The sequence below is a fragment of the Arachis hypogaea genome, chromosome 16, assembly GCF_003086295.3.
Source record: "Arachis hypogaea cultivar Tifrunner chromosome 16, arahy.Tifrunner.gnm2.J5K5, whole genome shotgun sequence".
NCBI classification, from domain to species: domain Eukaryota; kingdom Viridiplantae; phylum Streptophyta; class Magnoliopsida; order Fabales; family Fabaceae; genus Arachis; species Arachis hypogaea.
Genome location: NC_092051.1, coordinates 32,879,579 through 32,905,261, shown reverse-complemented (window position 1 = coordinate 32,905,261; position 25,683 = coordinate 32,879,579). Strand labels below are relative to the sequence as shown.

General features: G+C 37.9%; 1 long non-coding RNA gene and 1 other non-coding gene across 2 annotated transcripts; one reads left to right on the top strand and one right to left on the bottom strand.

Moving 5' to 3' along the window:
* Window positions 1-1,902: 1,902 nt before the first annotated feature.
* Window positions 1,903-2,010, bottom strand: LOC112761973 (small nucleolar RNA R71). The gene has a single exon (XR_003182338.1). It is a non-coding gene; the product is annotated as a small nucleolar RNA R71 (small nucleolar RNA).
* Window positions 2,011-21,240: 19,230 nt separating this feature from the next.
* On the top strand, window positions 21,241-24,703 carry LOC112754071 (uncharacterized). Its single transcript, XR_003178356.3, has 4 exons — window positions 21,241-21,440; window positions 22,088-22,207; window positions 22,521-22,642; window positions 24,309-24,703. It is a non-coding gene; the product is annotated as an uncharacterized lncRNA (long non-coding RNA).
* The last annotated feature ends 980 nt before the right edge of the window (window positions 24,704-25,683 follow it).

The following is a 25,683-nucleotide window of genomic DNA, read 5'->3' as shown; positions in this document are numbered from 1 at the left end:
AGCCACGCACACGCATGGCTCACGCACGCGCGCGAATTGGTGTTCTGCATAGCGACGCGTACGCGTGGAAGCGAATCTGCACAACGACGCGAGCACGTGCCTGACGCGCACACGTGGCAAAGAAAATCGTCAAACGACGCGTACACGTGATTGACGCGTATGCGTGACATGCGCGATCTACGAAAATTACAGAAAATGCTGGGGGCGATTTCGGGCCGAGTTTTGACCCAGTTTTTGGCCCAGAAACACAGACTAGAGCCAGGGAACCTGCAAAGACTCAAGACACATTCTCATTACGCATAGTTTTAGTTTAGTTTTCGAATCTTAGAGAGAATTCTACTCCTTCCTCTAGGGTTCTTCACATTCATAGTTTTAGAGTTTCATGCTTTTGCTTTTGGATACTGAGAAGGATCATTACCTCCGTGGAAGTTTCATTATTCTAGTTTGTTTTCTTAATTCCCTTTCTTTTTACTACCCATTGACCCTCTTTGGATAAGTATGTTGCATTTTGGGATTTATTAATACAAGAATCTTTTTACTTTTAATTGATTTTTAATTATTGTCTATCATGTTTTCCTTTTATTCCCCTTTTAATTCTGTGAAGTTTATATTCATGATAATGGAGTAGTTTCCTAACTTGATTGGGAGTTGATTGAAATGAGAACCTTGAGTTGGGATACTCAAGTGTTGATTCTAATGGGTAGTTGATGACTGACAACTCTAGTCTCTTACTCTAATCCCTTCTTAGGAAAGGATTGGGACCTATGACATAGTTGGTTAGTTAGTTACTTGATTTTTCCTTATTAATTAAGGGATGAACAAGTAGAGCAACAATCTTTTATTATTAAACTTGGGAAATTCTAACAAGGATAGAAATTCCAATTAATCTTCTCCCGATCATGGTTTTTAATTTAATTATATAAATTCTCTCGCTAATTTCCGTTGTTTAATTTTACAATTATTTATTTTCTTGTTTCTCAAACTCAAAATTTCTGGAAAAACCTCTGACCAATAAGCTGCACTCTTTTGTCAACTCGTTGGGAGACGATCTGGGACTCATACTCCCAGTAATCTTATTCTTAAATTTGTGATAACTCTTCTAAATTGACAAGCGGATTTTTGCTGGTTAAGAAATGTACTTACAACACATTTTTATTATTAATTTCTTAATCGACCAATTTCCGCCACGTCAATTTTTGGCGCCGTTGCTGGGGAGTTGCAATAGTGTGCTAATTTATTGGTTGGAATTTATTTATTTTCATTTTATTTTATTTTGTTTTATTACCATGAGCTATATGTTTCTTTTGTTGAATGACACGTTCACTGCCTAATCCGAGCTTAGCCGCATTTGATCCTGAAATTGAAAGAACTCTTTCACGTATTAGGCGAGCTCGGCGTCTGTTAGCCTCTGAGGGTGGTGAAGTGGTTGTTGCCAATTCACCAGTCTTATTTGAGAGCGAATCTGAACCGCCATTTGAGGAAGAAACAAGCTCCTCTACTACTGATTTAGTTGATTTATGTGCAGGTAATATGGCAGCACCCAGGAGGATTACTCTCCAGGAGGCAGGAGCCCCAGACTTTACTCTGCAATCGTATCAAGCGCGTCACCCAAATCTGGCTGCAGATTTTGAACTGAAGACTGTGCTAATCAACTTGATACCTAAGTTTCATGGCTTACCTGCTCAGGAGCCTATAAAGTACCTCGGGAATTTTCAGACAGCCTGTTCTACTGTTCGGCGTCATGGTGCAGATGAAACTTCTGTTCTGCTAATCGCTTTCCCGTTTTCTCTTGAGGGAAAGGCGAGGGAGTGGTATTACTCCCAACCTGAAGTAACTGTTACCAACTGGGACATGCTCAAGAGAGAATTCTTGGAAAAATATTTTCTGGCTGAAGTTACAGACAGACTAAGGAAAGAGATTTCCTGCATCATCCAAGGTGAATTAGAAACCCTTTATGAGTACTGGGAGCGCTTCAAGAGTCTGCTGGATGCATGCCCCCACCACATGATTGATAAGTTGGTATTGATCAGCTACTTCACACAAGGCATGAAGCCTCAGGATAAGACCACGTTGGATGGTGCTAGTAATGGGTCTTTGAAAAAGTACAAGACAGCAGATGAGGCGTGGCAACTGATCAGCGATCTAGCTGAGTCCACCCGAAATCACAGACATAGGAACAGCCATTCCAAGGCTGTTGCAGAGGTTTCCTCTAGCATTGAGACTACTGCTCTCACACAGAGTATATGTGAGATGACCAACCTACTGAAGCAAATAAATCTGAATCAACAACAATCTCAACCTCCCTCACCACCACATAGTCAACAACTGGTTCCTCAGAGAGTATGCGGAATATGTGCTGATTATAGTCACTACACTGATGAGTGTCCACAGCTCCAACATGAGGACAACACCTTGGCAGCCATTCACAATTTCTATGACTGCCCAAATCAAGGATATCATCAACAAGGCGGCAACTATAACCAAGGTTAGCAAGACCACTCCAACCAGGAGTGGAGAGATAATTCTAGCCAGAGCTGGAGGGACAACCATAACAGAGGAGGCAGAGACAACCAGGAAAATCAGCGGTGGAATAATAACAACAATCAGAATAACCAACCATCCTTATAGAGCACCTCATCTAAGGCAGTCTCAAGGACCTCAGCACAACTAACAGCAGGCCCCTCAGATCACCTATCCCCCTTCTTCTTCTCATGATGAACTACTTCAGTCTATTGAGCAAAGGCAAAAGATCATGGAGAGCTCGCTTAGCTCCACCTTAAACGGTCTGACCTCTGCTGTACAAGCTCTTACCTCACAGATTGGATCAATAAACAACTCCAACAACCAGCTTCAAGCTCCAGTGGAATTTCTTCTCAACCATTACCCAACCCCAAAGGTGGCATCAATGCCATCACTTTGAGGTCCGAAACCACACTACAAGAGAGAAATCCTGAGGAGCCAAGATCACAAGAACACGTCCCAATTGAGGACATGGTTGAAGTGGAGGAGGTTGAAGAAGAAGATTAAGTGCAAGACTTGGTTGAAGAAGAAGCAGCTCACCCCAGGAATGGAGCACCAAGGGACGCAAAAGCTGCAAGAGACGCAGAAGCTGCAAGAGACGCAAAAGCTGCAAGAGACGTAGAAGCTGCAAGAGACGCCGTCCCTATTCCATTTCCACACCTTGCAAGGAAGCCCAGAAATCAGTTGGAACTTGATCCCAAAATGGTAGAAATCTTCAAAAAGGTTGAGGTAATTGTTCCTCTTTTTGATGTTATTCAGCAAGTACCTAAATATGCAAAATTCCTAAAAGATTTGTGCATACATAAAGACAAAATTAATGAATTAGAAACTATTCCTTTAGGTAGTTCTATATCTGCTTTAATGGGAGGTATACCTGAAAATGTAGTGATCCAGGTCCATGCATGGTTAACTGTACCATTTGAGGTGTAATATTTTCTGACTGCATGTGTGATTTAGGAGCTTGCGTGAGTATTATGCCTTTGTCTATATATGATGCTTTGAGGCTCCCTTCCTTAAAAAGGTCGGCAGCTCATTTTGTGTTAGCAGATAAAAGCATTATTACAGTAGTTGGAATTGCTGAAGATGTATTAGTGAGCATTAAGGGGCTCACATTTCCCATTGACTTCTATATCTTGGAAATGCCCCCTAATGACTCAAGAAGACCATCATCAATCCTTCTTGGAAGACCATTCCTGAAAACTTCGAAGTTCAAGTTGGATGCATTCTCAGGAACTTACTCCTTTGAGATAGATGGCAGAGCAGTGAGTTTCAATTTAAATGAGGCTTTGAAGCACCCTCCGGAAGATCATTCTATCGTCTAGTGTGACATCATTGATGAAACTGTAGCTGAAGTTCACCAAGAAAAAGTAGAAGAGAAGCACATGGAACAAGGTCCAAGTGTGGCGACACCCTCTGAACATAATGAAGACACCTTGCCTTTATCACCAGTTCCAGATAATCCAAAGCCTAGCCATGAGCAAAAATTGGAATTAAAGCCACTTCCTTCCCACTTCAAGTATGCTTACCTTGAGGATAATCATAAATTCCCAGTTATCATTGCAAGGGAACTCACCTCCCAATAAGAGGAGCAACTGCTTAGTATGCTAAGAAAACATAAGAAAGCAATTGGGTGGAGCTTGGCGGATATAGTAGGCATCAGCCCTCAAGTTTGTGAGCACAGAATATACTTAGAAGAGGGAACAAAGCCTATCCGTCAACCCCAAAGAAGATTGAATCCCACCATCTTAGAAGTTGTCAAGAAAGAAGTGACCAAGCTGCTTGAAGCAGATATCATTTACCCCATCTCAGACAGTGAATGGGTTAGTCCAATACAAGTGGTGCCCAAGAAGTCTGGAGTCACAACAGTAAAGAATGAACATGGAGAACTCCTGACAACTAGAGTGTAGAATTCATGGAGAGTTTGCATTGATTATAGGCGTCTCAACCAAGCCACTCGTAAGGATCACTACCCCCTGCCATTCATTGATCGAATGCTGGACCACCTGTCAGGTAAATCCCATTATTACTTTTTAGATGGTTACACAGGCTATTTCCAGATTCATATAGCTCCTGAAGATCAGGAGAATACTACTTTTACATGTCCCTTTGGGACTTATGCTTACAAGAGAATGCCTTTTGGCTTGTGCAATGCACCAGCTACTTTTCAAAGGTGCATGATGAGTCTTTTTTCTGACCTACTTGAGAGCTGTATGGAGGTTTTTATGGATGATTTTAGCGTATACGGTGATTCCTTTAACCTTTTCTTGGATAGTTTATCTAGAGTATTAGACAGGTGTGTTAGTTCAAACCTTGTTTTAAATTTTGAAAAGTGTCATTTTATGGTCAAACAAGGTATTGTTCTAGGACACGTTGTTTCTAATACTGGTATTTTTGTAGATCTAGCAAAGGTAAATGTCATTTCTAGTCTACCTTACGCCTCCTCTGTGAGGGAAGTTCGTTCGTTCCTTGGCCACGCAGATTTCTATTGGAGATTCATCAAGGACTTATGTAAGGTAGCATTGCCTTTATCCAGATTGCTACAGAAGGATGTTGAATTCGAGCTGAGCGAGGACTGTATGGCAGTGTTTGATAAGCTGAAGATCGCCCTGACTCAAGCTCCAATTGTGAGAGGACCAGATTGGATCTAGCCTTTTGAGATTATGTGTGATTCCTCCAACCATGCGGTAGGAGCGGCACTGGCTCATCTCAAAGGTAAGGATCCTTTCGTAATTGCTTATGCATCTAAGACCTTAGATGCTGCTCAGTCTAATTACACTACTACTGAAAAAGAGCTTCTTGCTATTGTTTTTGCTCTGGATAAATTCTGAGCCTATTTACTTGGTACTAAGGTAGTAGTGTACTCAGACCATGCAGCTCTAAAGTAGTTATTAGCTAAAAAGGAGTCCAAACCAAGGTTGATATGTTGGATACTGCTGCTGCAAGAATTTGATTTAGAAATTAAGGATAGGAGTGGTAACCAGAATTTAGTGGCAGACCACTTGAGTCGCCTTAAGCACATTAAGGATAACTCCACTCCCATAAATGATGCTTTCCCATTTGATAGCTTGCATGCAGTATCTGAAGTAGTTCCTTGGTATGCACCTGTAGCTAATTATCTAGTTAGCCATACTTTCCCTCCCAATTTTACTAAACATCAAAAGGACAAGCTGAAAAGCGAGTCTAAATATTATATATGGGATGACCCATACTTATGGAGGTGTGGTACGGACCAGGTAATTAGAAGGTATGTGTCTCAATCAGAATTCCAGTCCATTTTAGAGGCTTGCCACTCTTCTGAGAGTGGAGGACATTTTGGCCCTCAAAGAACAGCTAGAAAAATCTTAGACTGTGGATTCTGGTGGCCTACTCTTTTTAAAGATGCTGCTGCTTTTTGTAAATCTTGTTCCCCATGCCAAAGGTTTGGTAATATATCCAAGCGAGATGAGATGCCTCAACAGATTATGCTTTTCCGTGAAATTTTTTATGTTTGGGGCATTGACTTCATGAGTCCATTTCCAAACTCTAGTGGTTACCTTTATATATTGTTAGCTGTGGATTATGTCTCTAAATGGGTGGAAGCAATTCCTACCCGTACTGATGATGCTAACACTGTTGTTTCCTTTGTTCGAAATCATATTATCTGTCGCTTTGGATCACCACGAGCAATCGTGAGTGATCAAGGCACCCATTTTTGTAACAAGAGACTGACCGCTCTACTGAAGAAGCATGGTGTTATTCACAAGATAACAACAGCCTACCATCCCCAGACTAATGGAAAAGTGGAGGTGTCTAACAGAGAGATAAAGCGTATCCTGGAGAAGATAGTCAAGCCTCATAGGAAGGACTGGAGCACCAGGTTACAAGATGCCTTTGGGCATATCGAACAGCATATAAGACACCTATAGGGATGAGCCCCTTCCGCCTGGTTTATGGAAAAGCATGTCACTTCCCAATAGAGATAGAACACAAAGCATTCTGGGCGGTGAGAGAAATCAACATGGGATTTGAGAGGACCGGCGCTGAACGGAAGATGCAACTAGCAGAGCTGGAGACCCTTCGCCTAGAGGCATATGATAACTCCAGACTATACAAAGAGAAGATGAAGGTTGTGCATGACAAGCACATCAAAAGGAGAGAATTCAGACCTGGGGAGCTGGTTCTCCTTTACAAATCCAGACTAAGGCTCATGCCAGGCAAGCTGAGATCCAGATGGGAAGGTCCCTACAGAGTGGAGAAGGCAGAGCCTTACGGAGTCTTTCACTTGAGTCATCCTTCATGCTCTAAATTCATCAAGGTCAATGGACATCGCTTAAAGCTTTACCATGGTGAGAACATGAAGAAAAACAAGGAGCTGGAGATCTTCCTCTTGGAGGATCCACCAACAGCAGGAGACTGAGCTAGTGGACTGTCCAACTGAAGGACGTTAAAGAAAAGTGTTAGGTGGGAGACAACCCATCATGGTATGATCATTCCATTTCAGTCTTAGTTTTGTTTTATTTTATTCTACTTTATTTTTCTTAGTAACTCTTCTTATAATCTCTGCATATAGTCTGCATTTGCATTTGCATTCTGCATAATAAAAAAATGCACGCGACGCGCGAGCGTCGCTAACGTGTCCGCGTCATATGTGCATTGGAAACAAGAAGAAAAGAAGCAGAGAGTTACGCGGGATCATATCTAGAGGCGTGCCTCAGGCACAAACACGCCCACACGAACGTGTCCCTGACGCATTCGCGTCATTTGCAAAATTAGCCTTCCACGCGTGCGCGTCACCCACGCGCACGCGTGACCCTGCAAAATCGACGTAAAGGGGTGTATGACAGAGAGTTATGATAGAGTGGGGTTGGAATGGTGCTGGAAGCATAAACCCCATCACGCGTACGCGTCACCCACGCGTACGCGTCATTTTTCAAAGTAAGGCCACTCACACGTGTGCGTCCCTCACACGCACGCGTCACCCTAAATTTTGGCAATGTGTGTATAAAACAGAGAGTTGTGCATGCGTGAGGCTGCACTCGCGCCAATAGCATAAATCAAGTCACGCGTGCGCGTCACCCACGCGTCGGCGTCATTTGAAAATAGCGCCAACCATGCGAACGCGTGCTCCACGTGTCCGCATCGCATGCAACTTACAGTTTAACTAGATTTGCGCCAGAATTCCTATCTTTTCTTCCCCAATCCTAATTTTTCTTCTCCCTTCTTATTTCTTTCTTCTTCCTTCTTTCTTCTTTATTCCTTCTCACTTTTTACTTTCTCCCCCTTTCTTTTTCACATCAATTATCAAGGTTCTTTTCTTTTCTTCTTCCATTTTTACTTTTCCATTATTATTTTTATTCATGTTTTCTTCTTCTTTTTCTTTTTACTTTCATTATCTAAGGCAACGTTTTTGGGGGCGTTGCAGATGCAGCCGTTGCTTTAGATCAAGGCAACACTTTTTTTGCCTCAAAATCGTGGGCAACACCTGGTAAGTGTTGCCTTTGGTTGAAAAATAACAACACTTCAAAGGTGTGTTTGAGACAACGCTTTTGCAGTGTTGTCTTTTCTCTTATATTTTGGCCGCTACTAAAAAGTGTTGCCTATTTGCCATAAAATGCAACCCTTTTACGCGTTGCTTATAAGTTTGAATTTGCAATTCTTTGAAGTGTTGCTTATTAGTTTTGAATATGCAACCTTTAAAAGCATTGCCTTTTCTTTTGGATATGCAACCTATACAAGTGTTGTCTTTTCTTTTGGATATGCAACCATGCAAGTGTTGTCTAATATTCAAAATATGCAACTAATAGAAGGGTTGTCTTTTTGGTAAAAATAAAAGTTACTTTTGTAATAAAAATACAAAAAAAATAAAATTTACAATAAGATTTTTTGTTCATACATGTGTAATTATTTTAGTTAATAAATTAAATTTGTGCACAATAGAAAAATTTATAACAGAGACAAAATAACTAATAATAAAGTTCTAATTAAAATAAATATTAAAAAATTCAATTATTATTTCAAATACATATTTATCAATAATTCTCAACAAAATAATACACAACAAAAAAATAAGCAACTTATCAGCACCTTGGCATCAATGATACCTATAAATCATAGTATTAGCATTTTAAAATATACATTAAAGTATAGTCATTACTATTTTAAATATAGATAGAATGCAGAAAACTTGAGCCATCAGTGTCAAATAATTTAAAAGCTTTCTTAATCTCCTGCTTTTTCTGCTGGGTCAAATGATGGTGTCCTTTCAATTTGCTGTGCTTCTTAGATTCTCCTCTATATGATTCCACTCTGACGTGGCAGAAATTGGCCGATTAAGAAATTAATAATAAAAATGCATTGCAAGTACAATTCTTAACCAGCAAAAATTTGTTTGTCAATTTAGAAAAGTTATCACAGATTTAAGAATAAGATTACTGGGAGTATGAGTCCCAGGTCGTCTCCCAACGAGTTGACAAAAGAGTGCAGCTTATTAGTCAGAGGTTTTTCCAGAAATTTTGAGTTTGAGAAACAGGAAAATAAATAATTGTAAAATTAAACAACAAAAATTAGCGAGAGAATTCATATAATTAAATTAAAAACCTTGATCGGGAGAAGATTAATTGGAATTTCTATCCTTGTTGGAATTTTCCAAGTTTAATAATAAAAGGTTGTTGCTCTACTTGGTCATCCCTTAATTAATAAGGAAAAGTCAAGTAACTAACTAACCAACTATGTCACAGGTCCCAATCCTTTCCTAAGAAGGGATTAGAGTAAGAGACTAGAGTTGTCAGTCATCAACTACCCATTAGAATCAACACTTGAGTATCCTAACTCAAGGTTCTCCTTTCAATCAACTCCTAATCAAGTTAGAGAACTACTCCATTATCATGAATATAAACTTCACATAATTAAAAGGGGAATAAAAGGAAAATATTATAGACAATAATTAAAAATCAATTAAAAGTAAAAAGGTTCTTGTATTAATAAATCCCAAAATGCAACATACTTATCCAAACAGGGTCAATGAGCAGTAAAAAGAAAGAGAATTAAGAAAACAAACTAGAATAATGAAACTTCCACGGAGGTAATGATCCTTCTTAGTATCCAAAAGCAAAAGCATGAAACTCTAAAACTATGAATGTGAAGAACCCTAGAGGAAGGAGTATAATTCTCTCTAAGATTCGAAAACTAAACTAAAACTATGCATAATGAGAATGTGTCTTGAGTCTCTGCAGGTTCTCTGGCTCTAGTCTGTGTTTCTGGGCCAAAAACTGGGGTCAAAACTCGGCCCGAAATCGCCCCCAGCATTTTCTGTAATTTCTGCAGATCGCGCATGTCACGCGTACGCGTCGTTTGACGATTTTCCTTGCCACGCGTGCGCGTCAGGCACGCGCTCGCATCGTTGTGCAGATTCGCTTCCACGCGTATGCGTCGCTATGCAGAACTCCAATTCACGCGCACGCGTGAGCCATGCGTGCGCGTGGCTTTTCGCTGGTTGTCTCCTTTATATTTTGTGCTCCTTCTATTTTTGCAAGCTTTCTCTCCATCCTCTAAGCCATTCCTTGTCCTGTAAAGCCTGAAAACACTGAACATATGGATCACGGCATCGAATGGTACGATATGACATTAAGAATACACAATTTAAAGGCTCAGGAAGCAGGTTTTCAATCATAGAGCATAATTAGGAAGGAATTATAAAATCATGCAATTAGTATGAATAAGTGAGTAAAGAGTTGATAAAAACCACTCAAATTAGCACAAGATAAACCACAAAATAGTGGTTTATCAAACTTCCCACACGTAAACATTAGCATGTCCTCATGCTAAGCTCAAGGAGACAAAGAAAATGAATAAGGGAAAGTAAGACTCATGAAATGCATCCTACATATGAATGCAACTATATGCTAAAATGATTCTGTCTACTTGGTTTAAAGTAAACAAGTTCTCCAAGACAAACATAGTTCATATTTCACTAATTCAAATCATACAGTAAAGACAAGTAAACTTGTAAGAAGATAGCTCATGAAAGCAGGGAACATAGAATCAAGCATTGAACCCTTACTGATAGTATATGTGCACTCTAATCACTCAAGTGTATAGGGTAATCACTCTACTCTTCCCTAGTCATGCTTTCTAAACCTTGTTCTTCACCTACCCAATCAACAAGTATTTAATGTACCAATGCAAATATCATGAGGTTTTTTCAAGGTTGTAATGGGGCCAAGGTAAGGGTGAGGGTATATATATGGCTAAGTGAGCTATAAATTGAATCCTTGATCAACCTAAGCTTTCACCTATACATACTCTATATACTTTTGAATTCATGCCCAGCTACCCAAAATTCCACTTTTGCATTACATACTCATGCATCAACTCTTCTTTTAATTTGTATCACATATGCATTGATCTTTTCATTAACTTAACATTGCATTGGGGTAATTTTGTCCCCTTATTTATTTACTTATTTATTGAATATTTTTGTTTGAATATATATATATATATATATATATATATATATATATATATATATATATATATATATATATATATTTTGGAAGCATAAAAATAAACATAACATTATCAATGCACATGGATTTTTAATTTTTTGGTCTTACATGAGTAGGTACCCAAATTCCCAATATCTTATCAATTGTAAAAACATAACATATTCCCCTATTAACCCATGTTTCCACAGTTTTCTCACACTTAATTAACACACAATCTCTATCTTAAGCTAACCAAAGATTCAATTTGGGGTATTTAATTGTTTTTCCGCTTAAGGCTGGTGATGTGGTAAAATATAGAACAAATGGGATAGAAAGGCTCAAAGTGGCTAACAAGGGTGACATAAAAGGGTAGGCTATTCGGGATAAGTGAGCTAATAAAATAATGGCCTCATTCATATGCAATCATAGAGAAGAAAACACACAAGAATAAAATATTATGGTTAAATAATGTAACCATGTAATTAAGCTCAAGTCTCATAGGTTGTGTGTTCTTTAGCTATCATTTATGTTCCAAATACAATCTTCAAACAAGTTTAACACAAAAAATTCTGACTTAAATTAGTGAAATTTTTCAAAAATAGCGTCTTAAAAAGAAACTTATTATTTTTCAACCAAATAGAACATGCATGCAGATACCTATTACTATGCAATCTGTCCTATCCTAAACAAAAGAAAAATAAATAATTTAATCGGTGTTAAGAAAGAGAAATAACCTCCGGAAGTCAGGTACTGACCGACCTCCCCACACTTAAAGCTTGGCACCGTCCTCGGTGCCATCAGTCAGGAACAACGGGGAGCTGGTAGCAGCATCTCCACAATCGGGATCGTCATGGCTCCCTGTGCTAGTAAATGAAGTGGAGTCCAGGGTGTCTGGGTTTTCTTCAGGTGGGTGGTTACCAACAAGCAACTCCTTGAGGTATGTAAATCTGCGCTTGTTAAGGCGCTCTCTTGGCTTTCCTGCCAGTCTAGCCGGTCCAACCTCTCAAGTATCTGATGGAGCAGTTGGTTTGTTGAAGGTGCTTGTGCTATGGAAGGAGAATGAATTTCTTCGGCCGGTTCTGTAGTCCTGCTGGTAGTGGTTGCTATTGCTCTGATGTACTTCCCGTTAGGGACGATCTGATCATCCTGTGGAATCATGGTCTTGGTGTCCCCAGCTCTGTAGGAGACTCCGGCTGCTGATACTAGATCTGAAACCAAAGCGGAAAAAAGTAGGTTGCCCGCAATCTGTACGTGTCCCATAGCATGCCGGATGTGTCTTGGTAAATTGAGAGGCTGGTCTGTAAGGATACACTAGAGTAAAACAGCCATGTCTGCAGTGAAGGAGGACTCGTGAGTGCTCAGAAAAATGTAATGGGACATAATCTGTGCCCATACTCGAGCCTCCAAGGTGAGTGCGGAAGCCAATATTCCCTTAGGGCGGGATCGATGGTATCCATAGATCCATCTGCTGTCAGGTTGTGCTATAACTCTGAGAACGGTGTCCCAGTCAAATTCATATGTCTGGCGCTTGAAAGAGGCTTTTTGTTATGCGTCCAATCCTTCTGGAGTAGGCAGAAGATCTAAAGCTTGCTAAATGGCTTCTTCAGTTATGGGGACTTACTTCTGACGGACATAGACAGACTGCAGGTTTGGCATGTGAAAATTGGAGTAGAATTCGACTACCCATGAGAGATTGACCTGCCGTGGCTGTCTCCGTAGGAATCCCATTGTCTTCGTTCAATTCAGGGCTCAACAAATTCAAAAATGTTGGTCGGGAAGATGAGAAGGTACTCATTATTATAGTTCTGCTAAGCCAAGATGGGAAACATCTGCTCACAGTAGCGGTTAGTGAACCGCGCAGTGTCCTTTGCTGGAAAGGCTTTCTCTTTTTCATCGACCTTGATGATCCTCTTGATTCGCTTTGTTGTGCTTCAGTAGTTCCACATTTCCACTTCCACTTCACGCCCACAAGAGCCATAACATAGCCATTCTCCCCTGCAACAAAGCACACACCATGCCCTTTCTCCCCTCCTAACGGCGACAGCAGGTCAGCAGCGTTCAATCGCTGTGCACTCCTCCACGTACGGTGATGACGCGGTGTTCACCTCGACGGGTGATGGCGCGATGCTCTCTACAATCCCTAACATAGCCACTACAACAACACACCCTTTCTCCCCTTCCTAACGGTGACAGCAGCCTTCAATCGCAGTGCACTCCTCCATGTACGGCGATGGCGCGGTGCTATCCTCGACGGGCACGGCGTGGTGCTCTCCACAAGCCCTAACATAGCCACTGCAACAATGCACAGACCCTTTCTCCCCTTCCTAACAACAACAGCGGCGCTCAATCGCGGTGCACTCCTCCATGTACGGCGACGGCACGGTGCTCTCCTCGACGGGCGCGGTGCTTAATCGCAAGAAACCCATATCCCTTCTCTTCTCCTTCTTATTCTTCCTATGTTCCTCCATTTTCAGGTATTTGAGAAAATTGATTTTCATGTTCTTTGAATTAATTCATTATAGTTTAGTTAGATTTAAATTTTTAGTTAGTAAATTATTTTGCTATTGTCTGATTTATTGTTCTGTGATTTGCTGTTCTCTGAAAAAATATGAGTTGCTGCTCTCTAATTTGCTGTTCTCTAAAAAAACTAAAATTCAGTATTTTAGTGTATGGCTCCTTTCAAACAATTTTGGATGCTCACATGTGTTCCTAATAAGAAAGTGTTGCCTAAAAAAAGTAATAGCATGACAAAACTTGTAGCAATACTCTTGAAATTATTTTGTTTTCCTTTCGAGCTGCTTTTTTTATGATTATGCCGATAAAACTGAGATCTTGTTAGCAAAATATATATTCCTTCTCAAAACAGAGACTTATAATTCATCTCTTTAGAAAATCGAACTACTTATTCAGTAATTTTCTCCTGTCTTTGATGTATTTGTTATTATACAATTTAATGTTAACCCCTATACAAATATAGAAAAATTAGGATAATTCATAATGAAAATAAAATAATGAAGACAAATTCAAACCTTTCAAAAGAAAAGGTAATCACCATGAATATAAAAAATGACAAATTGGATCTACCAGCTATGACCAAAGGGCTCAAAACCTTCACAAGTAATGAGCCACCCTTTCCCTCTCTCTACTGTTTCTTTGTATTGGTCACCAACACTCCAGAAAACTTAAGATATTAGGTGGAGGCTCAAGACCTTTGACCTTGAAGTGCGATAATGCACTCTGCCTGTCTGCCTTCCACTGAATTTCAACTTTTTAACTAGAATGTAGAAGATGGAAGAGGACCGTAATAAACTGGTATCAATATATATGAAGAGTAAGGTAATGTATAAATTGACATTATACTCGAGTGTTTTTTGTATCTTATATCTTGTTATAATTGTAAGAAAATTGATTATTCTGACTCCACAATAAAATTGAATCATAAGAATTTTCTCAATCAAATGAATCAACAATAAACAAGATTGTCTTAGTTCATTATCCTATATATATATATATATATATATATATATATATATATATATATATATATATATATATATATATATATATATGTCACTTCCACAATTAACAAAACTTGTACAGCTGCAAAGTGTGTAAATCCTAATCTGAATTCACATACAGCAGCTATAGAAATCAAAAAAAAAAATAAATCATGGTAAATGCAGAATATCAACCAAAAAGAATTGAAAAATTAAGAGAGACCTTATTATCGACAAAAATGAGGAGAAACTCGCATCTTTATGACTTTTAAAGCTTAAAAAAATGTCATTTGCCCAGTTTATTTGCCATGATTTTTGTTGTAACACCCTAATATTCAAATCCTTATGCTCGAGTCATAAGACAATGATATTACGGTGGTACGACTCTCAGGTGGATTTTTAATATATAAAAGTAGGTAATTTCGAAAGAAGTATTAATTAAGAAGCCTGAAAAGAGTAGAAATAAAATTACGAAGACGTGTCACTCACGTATCGACAATAAAAGATAAACCGTGAAGCCGAAAGCGATATACGGATAAGGCGTAGAGGAGGTTAAGAGGTAGATAACAGATAGATATATATAACATAAGTAAATAACCACTAGTCGCGACCCGCGAAGTTTAGGCCGGCTAGGATACAGTATGAAAGTAGTTGACAACAGTATATCCTAATCTCTCCCGAAGGAAACATGAGAGCCTCTATAGGAAAATTCAAAAGAGTTCAATACATAATATAATCTTTTCAAAACAAAGGTGGAGAGATTCTAAGCAAAACACAAAGGAGAGAAAATAAAGATCTTCGCCGTCTCTCAGACAACCCACAACTCACTTCTGAGCACCTAGACCTATATCTGAAAAACAAGAGATATATACGGAATGAGAACCCCGGGCCCATGGGTTCCCAGTACGGTAAAAGAGTCAAATAAATACAATGCACTGCAATGAAAACTCACTAAGCATCCTAAACTTCTTCACCAATTATCCATCCTAGGTTCTCGCTAATCCATGAATAGGCAACTGTCATAAGAGAGTGCTAAATCTAATTCATGTTTCTCATGTTTCCCAACTCGTTGACTCTTCCATGAATCAGACTCAGATTCATAAGCAAAACTATCACCAGTTGTTCTATCTCAACAATTCTATATTAATACATCATACCTTCACCTGGAGCTAGTGAAACCACATCACTGCGTCTACCCAGGGAGTTCAAATTATCTCATTCAATAATCATCATCATCAAGCAATCGCATCATCAATTCATTTCATCAAGAACAGCCCTCAACATCCACCGACACTAGCATGAGGGGCCTCTCAGTTGTACAAACTCAAGCAATACAGGCAAGTAATACACAAATATGGTACAAGTAGAACAAGTAGCACATAGTCAGGTAACATGGCATATATGATGTAGAAATCCAAAATAAACAGGCAAACCCAAACAATTCAAACATATGCAAATGATGAATGCCTGCCCTATGGCTGATGATATCATTTGTCGGTTATATAGCCAACCCGACATGTCCTAGTAGCTAACCATTGGACAGAAACACCCCTTGCGGAGCAAGTAGGTTTGAGCTACAACCCCCTTGCTACAGCCCGCTCAACCCAGAGCCAGTGAAATAATCACTACTGCGGCTACTACCCAGGCGGGTGTCTAAAAGCTCAACCTGGAGCGAGTGGATTCACCACTACTGCTGCTACTACCCAGGCGTCACAATCTCTGACCTGGAGCAAGTGGGACGAACCACAACCCTTGCTACTGCCCAGGATCTCAAAACATATATTCGTTCAGTTTAAAAGCAATCATCATTGTTATCAAATCTCAAACATTAACCTGGAGCAATCGTGATGAACCACCACTCTTACTACTACCCAGGTATCACAAATACTCATTTATTCAAAACTCCATAATTTAACTCATTTATCATAAACATCCTTTCCCGTCTCATACCCAGAGCAAGTGGACAACGCCACTGCCTACTACCCGGGGTCACACATCACATTTCAACATTCTCCATTATTATCCATTTAACACATTCATTCATTAGTCATATATGCTTTTATACTCAGCCATAACCAATAATGGTTTTGCCATAACCCGGCAATAACTTAGCCATCCGCCTCATGGTTCAATCAAGAACCAGCCATTTATCAATAGATATAGCCCTTCGGCTCATGGCATACACGGTACTTCCACCATCATCCTCCATATCTCATATAATCATCTTTGATCATCGTTGATCATAACTTTTCCCCTTGCTTCACTCACAAATTACCACATTCCCTAGCTCCTTTCTCATTGCTAGGCATATCATAATGATTTAATACATAAGGGGTGAGATCAGAGGCTTAGAAGCATGAGATTTGGCATTTAAAACTCAAAAATCAACTTTGGCATGAAAACAGGGCCACGCGTACACGCACTCCACGCGCACGCGTGGATGGCCACAAAACTCATCGATGGGCAAGCGTCATACGCCCAGACGCGCGGATTGAAAAATAGCCAAACGGCGCGTATGCGTCAGCCACGCGTACGCGTGGGTGCACTTGCACCCCAGGCACAAAACTGGCACAATTCTGGCACAACTCTCGGAAAAATGGCTGGGCATTTGGTGCAGCGCATCGACGCGACCGTGCACACACGCGCACGCGTGGATGGTACCTTCTTGAAGAACGATGCGTACGCGCCAAATACGCCTACGCGTGGAGGGTCATTCTGCTAAAAATTTTCTAAGTTAAAAGCTGCAGAATTCACAAACTCAACCCCCAATCTTCCGACGGACATAACTTTCTCATTTTAAATCGTTTTTCGCCCGTTCTTCGAACGGCATGGACATCGCGGACCCAATTTCAATTTTAAATAAGTTTGGCACAAAATGGAAATCCGCAGTCCAAGTTATGTCCCGTCAAAGTATGCCCAAAAACCATATTTTCACACAAAATCACAAAGTGCCATTTTCAAAACAAGCCATTTCCAACTCTTTTCAAAATCAACCAAAACATGCCAATTTCATCCCTTTCTTTGAAATCAATCAAAATATACCAAAATCAACATCAAGCCTCCTCAACTCACACATTAACACTTTATCACAATTCACAAAACATCATCCCACCATTTTAACCCACTTCACCCAAGTGGCTCAAACTCAAACACATTTACATATCATATACTCTTCCTCATGCCAAATTTCAACAACACTATTTCCAACCAACCATCATTATACATAATCAATATCATACTCACTATCACGTGGTTTCACCCACAAATCAACCTTAATCATTCCTCAAGCATATATCACAACATATGTATCTCTAATGCATCATCATACCAACAAGCTAAGGCATCAATAATCATAATCACATATATGACCATATAATATATCTCAACCAAAACCAAGCATACCTCATCTACATAATTTCACCCAAAATTACCAAATTCCACACTCTAACTCCCCAAACCTTATTATTCAATAACCAACCCAATCATTCATATATTCATTATTTGAAATTTATCCAATCACTTGTGTCATCATATAATGCACACGTCAACTTACCTTCCTTACCTCTTTCCGGCCTCCAGCCCAAAATTCACGGCCTCCGGCCCAATTTCACAATTTAAATGCATAAACCACAAATCAATACTCATTACCCAATACATCAAATTTTCAATACACCAAGCATACAAGGCCACACAATTCTCAACCCAATCATTAAATTCATATTATATACCAACTATGCATATTAGCACCAACCATTTACACAATCCAAACTTAATCCTAGGGGCATCTAGCCTAGAAATTCTCATCACACCACACGGTACTTAAATGAAACTTAAATCGTACCTCTTGTAGCCAAACCAATTGAGCCTCTTCTTTGGAAGTCTTCACCAACCTTAGTTCCAAGCCTCACCAAAGCTCCTCAAGCAATACCAATCTCCCAATTGTGCACCAACATCACCAAATACACTAACATAACCAATATCACATACATACATCAACCTAGGGCTCATAAAAATGACAAATCACAAGGGTTTGAACACTTTTTACCTCAGCCCATATGAAGTAGGGATATAACCTGCTTAGAATCCATGTTGGAGTATCCCTAAACACCCAAAATCACAAGAATTCAACACTAACTACCCAAAAACGTGTAACAGTGGGGAATTTCGAAAATTGGGCAGAGATGAATGGAATAATCACCACAAAACTTAGATAGAGTTGTAGAGGATGAGAAGAGCGACGCGTGGCCGCAAATGACTCGTCAATCGGAGCTCCGTAGCTCAAGTTATGGTGGTTTGAAGATCAAAGAGAATTAGGTTTTCTCTCTTCTCTTCTCTCTTCCCAAATCAGCGCCCCAACCCTTCCTTTTAGGGTAAAATGAGCTGAAATGCTCATAACAAATGTTTATATATGTTGGGTCTTGGGCCCACTTAGGCCCGGTTCACTTATTTTTGTCCGTTGGCCCAATTTTGGGCCAAAACCCTTTAAGATTAGCGCTCTAAATCGCACTTTAAAAATTTCTACCTCCCCTAATTATAATTCCTCATTCCTTAATCTTATTTACTCATAATCAATTTCCTCAACTGTAGTACCAGACAGATCTTAGCCGGTACTGTCGGTCAAAATTCTACTGTGCGCTTTTACGCAGAAAACTATGTTTTCTGACTCGAAAAAATTCAGTGAATCCAAATATCATATTAAAATTATCAAATTCCAATTGCCAAATCTTCCAACCATATTCGCTCCTATTTAACTCATTATTTAATTAATTTCGGTTAGACCGGGTATTACATTTGTGACAGATAAGGTTTGTTCTATTTCCATGGACCCTCCATTTGCAGTTGAAGGATTACCATGTGTTCATAACACGCAGCGGAAGAAAAGAAGGTAATCCTAAAGATCTATTTTGTGCTTAAATTTTATTCTAGAAATAATACATAGATCAGATCTAAATACCTGTGTACGCTAGTAAAAATCACTTTCTCCTTCGATGGTACGAAGGCGCTATGCGTATCCACACCGAGACCAACCTTTGCTGTCAACTCCTTGACTAATGGATATCTGATCTAAATTGAGAACCTCTTTGCAACTTTTTGCACACCATAAAATTTTTCTCCAAGAATTAGGCTCACATACATTTATGTGTGTAGAGGCAAAGGAATAAAACTCTTATTATTCTCATCTGTTATTCCTTCACTCTTGGCATACATATATATAGTATGAGATTTGTTACTGATTTTAAATTTGAATCTCAATTCAAATTTAAATCATATCTTAAAATTCTAAATCTAAATCTTTCAAATTTATGAATCATATCATAACTCAATTTGAAACAGAATCAGTTAGGATCTCATCCAAATTTATAATTCAAATTTAGAAATAGAATAACTAATTATTCTCAAATCTCATTTAATATTCTCAATTATCATACTATTATTATATTCTTGGTGCTAGCAAAAAATATAATAATATTCCATCTGAATTAATATAATTATTTATTTGATCAAATCAAAATAATAATTAAATAATTCTATAGCAAAGATTAGAACACTCGTTAGTGTGTGACCCCATAGGTTCAACACTAAGCGGGTAGTAAATTAGTCATACTAAATTTACTAATCAAGGTTGGCGTCTAGCAACACTCCTCAACGACCTGATAGTATGAAGTAATATATTTTTACTAAGAACCTTAGAAGAACAAAGTATAATTCCTTCTATCTTTCCAGCTCTTGGTTAACCCTTAGAGTATGGTTTAATTGTCAAACTCTAACTAGTTACCATTATTATAATGAACTGTGAATGACCTAAAAAACTCATTTCTTCATTCATTCAATCCCCTTGGCCAAGGTTTTATTCATCTCAGTCATTATAATTATAGAGCTCAAACTCTTTACCAAGAGTTGACGAATTCCTTATTGACTAATCATTAATTCTACAAGTATTTAAATCATACCCAATATCCATTCAACTAGCACCCACTACTAGAAAACTAGTTATTACAGACGGATATTTCTGACGGATTTTATCCTACGAAAATACAGAGAAAATTTCAGAGAGATATTTTGTCGAAAAATAAAAACAATGAATTAGCATAAATTACAGACGGAAAAGAGAATCCGTCGATAATTCCATCAGAAAATATAATTTTTTTCCGTGGAAAATGGTTACAGACGGAAAATCCGTCTGTAATTAAATAGACAAAACGCTGCATTTTATTAAATTATTACAGACAAAAAATCCGTCTGTAATTTAAATTTTCCGTCGGAAATATTGAGGTAACCTTAATTTTATCACCACCCATTCACACTCCATTCACACTCATCCCTCGAACGTTTCCAGCAGCCCTCATCCCTCGAACTCTTCTCCTCCGGTAGAAGGTGGTGTCGCCGCCGGCGGGACAGACCGTGGGTGCCCTCGTCATCTGGGGAAGCTCTACTCGGCCCTCTTCGCATCGTTCCTCATCTTCTCGTCGTCGCACGAAGTTCTGAGTTGAGCTCGTGGTGTCGCCGTCGCGAAGGGTTCCTCCCCTCCTCGCCGTCCATTGTTTCTGATTCTCTGCTCCTCGCCGGTTTGTGATTTTGTGATTTAATCTCTGCTCCTCGCCCTCGTTATTTCTGATTTTGTGATTTCATTTCCGATTTTGTGATTTAATCTCTGCTTCCTTTAATTCTCAAAGGTGCTTGATCTGCGGTTTTGCCTCTTATTTCCATTTCTCTTTCTTTCTCTCTCTCTCTCTCTCTCTCTCTCTCTCTCTCTCTCTCTCTCTCTCTCTCTCTCTCTCTCTCTCTCTCTCTCTCTCTCTCTCTCTCTCGTTTTCTTAGTAGCCAAACAACTTGTTCTTGTTCTTGTTCAGGTAGTAGTTACTGCGTGTATTGGCTTTGATGTTTGTGCAAAGGAGTTGAAGATTGACCAGCCTTGAAGTTTGGTAAATGTGGTGATTCATATCTTCAAAATTTGCTTCAAGTGCCACTCTTCACAGTTTTTTAGTTTTTCAAACCTAATTTCTCTGTTTATTCTTTTGTTAATTGTTATAATTACTATTTTTTATTTTTTATTCATATTAATTTCTTGTATTGTTTGCTTGATGGAGTATATTTTCTTCTACGATGATAAGCTTTTTTTCTTTTTTTCAACTTTTTTATTTTCTGATTTGATTTGATTTATTTTGGGGTTGATGGATGATGCTGCTAATCACTTAACTTTGCTTGATTCATGCATCCAGCCATATCCAGTGAGGGAAAGGTTTTGATGTTGTCATGATAAGTTTTAGTGAATTACATCATAATTTGATTTTATTACTAGCTACTTGGGTTTGTGATCATCCAAGATTATCCCTCTCCAGGTGAAAGAATAACTTCCTCACAAATGAGATTAGGAGAAGACTCTTCCATTAAAATGACAGCTTTTTTCCAAATTGATATATTAAAATGACAAATTTCAGCATGAAAGTTAAATGCACCAGAGAATTGGCCAATTAATTTTAGATGCAAAGTGACCTAATCTCCTAACCTCATTTTATTGTGTTTTTTAGTAAAGTGTAGATCTAAAACACTTTGATATCAGAAAATATGCATTCAAACTTAAAGTCTGATAGTTTATTTCTAACACAGGTTGGAGAAGGTGGCACCCAACTTTCTGGAGGACAGAAGCAGAGAATTGCTATAGCTGATTGGGAGTAGCAAAGGTGGTTGAGAACGACATGTTTGTTTTGATGAACAAAGAACGAACATGTATGCTCTCTATGCTCCCATCCTTTTCATTCTCTCCTTCCCCTTTGTTTAATTTTGATTATTGCTTGTTCCCTACTGCAATTAAAAGGAAGCTAAGCTAAGCTAAGCTAAAATACTGTAAGTAATGCTTTATAATCTCTTTTTGACACTTTTTTTGTTGGCATTATGCTTATTTATTTATATTTTTTTTGCTATTGTAAAGATTAATTTTTTATTTAGAAATTGAATACTGCTGTCTGTACTTCACTTATGGATACTGCTTTGGTGTGGAGTTGACTATTGATAACATCATAGCTGAGTACTTCTGTGACAGATTCAATCTCAAGCTGCACACTGCTGGGATCATTGCTGCCAGTTTCGGATTGGCGAATCTTTTCTCCAGGCCCGATGGAGGGTTCATATCTGATGCAGTTTCAAAGAGGTTTGGAATGAGGGGTAGGCTCTGGGCCTTGTGGCTTTGCCAAACATTCGCTGGTATCCTCTGCATAATTCTTGGGCTTGTTAGATCTTTGAGTGTTTATGTTGTTGTTATGATCATATTCTCTGTGTTTGTTCAAGCTACTTGTGGCATGACCTTTGGAATTGTTCCTTTTGTCTCAAGACGGTTTGTGTTCTTCTTCTTCTTTTATTCTCTTTAGAGTTATCTTTAGTTCCATTGAATTGCTTTCCATTTTCTCCAGAGTCTTCTCTTAGTCAAGTTCAGACTCATTGACACAAAGAGGACAAAAATAAAAGTAAAAGAAAAAGTGGAATAGGATAGGTTCTTTTTTCTTTTTGGAAGTCATTGATCATCCTTACCTATGTACTTGGTTGAGACATTGAATTTGATTCTCTAGCATATAGTACATGGTTCATGCATCATATTTAGATTTGGAGAAATATTGAAGCCATTCATGATTTTTTATTCATAAATTGAAGCCACTCATAATTCTTGCTTCTTTTTTATTTGATGAAGTGCGTGCATCAACAATCAACATGCTTCTCAGTTCAATCTTTTGATTACAATTTAGGGGGTTAAAATATTTTAAGTTGACTTTTTGAAGCCATTTCTTTTCTCTCTTAAATAATACTTGCTTTGGACATAACTTCTTAGGTGATTTTACATATAATTGAAGAAGTTGAGAATGTATAAAGCTGAAAATCAGATTTATTGATCTTTTTAATTAGGATTATTTTTGAAAATCAGATTTTTCTGGCAACATAAGCTGAAACAAGAACACTCTTAGTGGCAGTAGTTGTTGTTAGTAATAAAAAAGTAGTAGTTGTTGTTAATAATAAAAAATGTTAATGTTTGATTATTTATTTCATCTCGAGAATGCAGTGCACTATGTTGGGACTTTGGAAGATGGAACCATGTTTGATTCCAGTAGGGATAAAGATCAACCTATAAAGTTCACTCTTGGTCAAGGTATTTATTAAAGCAAGTACTGCTTGTTTTTTTATGCCTTGTTTTTCTTGAACAATCAATACATGACTACATAAATTTTTGACATTGATCTTTGAAACCCAGGGGTATGGATCTTTTTTATTGCGGGATTTGCCCTTTGATATTAAGGAAGAAGGACCTAGTGCACTTTTAAAAGTATGGGTTTTTTGCTTTCTTGGACACACCAGCTTGAGTGGTAACTTTTAGCATGGTCCAAATTCTCACCAAATTATGAACTGTACCTTAACTGCTCAGAGCAGGTTCAGAAAGCTATTGCCAAAATTGGTTTGCTGATCAGCCAAAATTGAATACTATGAACTTGAACTTGAAATACTCATTGTTCAGTAGGTAGTTTAGAGCAAAGTTTTACAATAAAAAGAGATAATTAACAGAAGAGACATACTCACACTGTAGAGAGACCTGCTATTAAGAACATTAGACTCATCTTATTTTTACTTATTGCGGTTAAGGGTGCTTTATTTTTTTTAGCAGCAAAGTGTTAAGAATGATCACTATTGACTACGCAACATATATTCTGGATTTTGTGGTGTGAGTTGAGATTTTGTTCACTATTGACTATGCAACATATATTCTGGATTTTGTGCATTATTTGCATCATGGTGTTACATTCTCGATCCTTTATTGGTCAACATCTAATTATTTTAATTTTTTCAGGTACTACTATTTCAGCACATGAATGATCTGGTCTTAGAGAATATTTGTGACCGTGTGAGGAAAGCTGGGATGATGAAGAAGAAGCAGCAGTAGAAAGAGCAAGTGAAGTGAATTTTGCAGATGAGATAAGTGGAATTAATACAGGACCTCCTTCACCAACTTCATCTATTAATTATTAGAGCAGCAAAAATTGTTCAAATAAGTTAGGAAATTGAATAGGAGTTGCTTGCAATATAGGTATTTTAATTTACTAGTATGAGAAAAATCATTTAGAGCCCTTTGGATACTCATTAACAACTTTTAATTTATTCAATAGACTTTGTTGATGTATGTTTGTTACTTATTATTATAGTTGATGTATCAATACACTTTGTTTATATTTTGAATTATATTGACTTGCTTGTTTATAGTAGTTTTTTTTTAGTTTCATAATACGATGAATTTGTTTATTTTTTGAAATATTATAAATATTTGAATGCAAATTAGATAAAAAATTGTATTAAATTTATATTTATTTTGTATGAAAACAAGTTTATTTTGTAATTGGAAAAATAAAAAAAATTCTATTATACCTTACTGACGGATTTACAGACGGATTTTTTGTCTGTAATTAGAGTGTGGGATGATTTTCCAAAGTTCAAATTACAGACAAAAAATCTGTCGGAAAATCCGTCTGTAATTACAGACAGAAAATCCGTCAGAAAGTTTGTCGCCTTCGAGAAATAGATAGAGAATTTACAGAGGGAAAATCCGTCGGTAACTGGTAAAAATCCGTCTGTAATTTTCCGAAGAAAAAAAAACCGTCGGTAAATAATTTCCAACGGGGCTTTTACAGAGGGACAAAATCCGTCGGTAATTTCGTCGGTAACCAAAAATTCGTCTGTAATAAAGACTAAATCTGTCTGTATTAATCCATTTTCTAGTTGTGACCCTAGGGTATTAGTTGTTCAGAATCAAAGTATAATAAATACATTGTTAATTACTATGATAGTCGCAGGTCAAAGGAAGCTCTATTACCATGTTCATCTTGAGAATATCCTATTGACAAATATACGGTAATTATAACCATTATGAATTCTCAAAGTGAGTCAGTTCAATGGTCATATCTCTATATGCACCATCTATATATATAATTTAATAAATGAGATCTATTAATCTTCATCCAATGAAGACCATTATATATATATATATATATATATTGATCTTTTCGGATTATTAATGTCCTTTTTTAATAATACTATGACCAAGGACAATTTAGATTAAATTATAAAAGATTTATCTCCCAATATTATGATCTCTTTCACAATGATAAATCTCTAAATTTAATCAAGGATCTTATTATATTAATATTTTAATATAATAATAATAACAAATT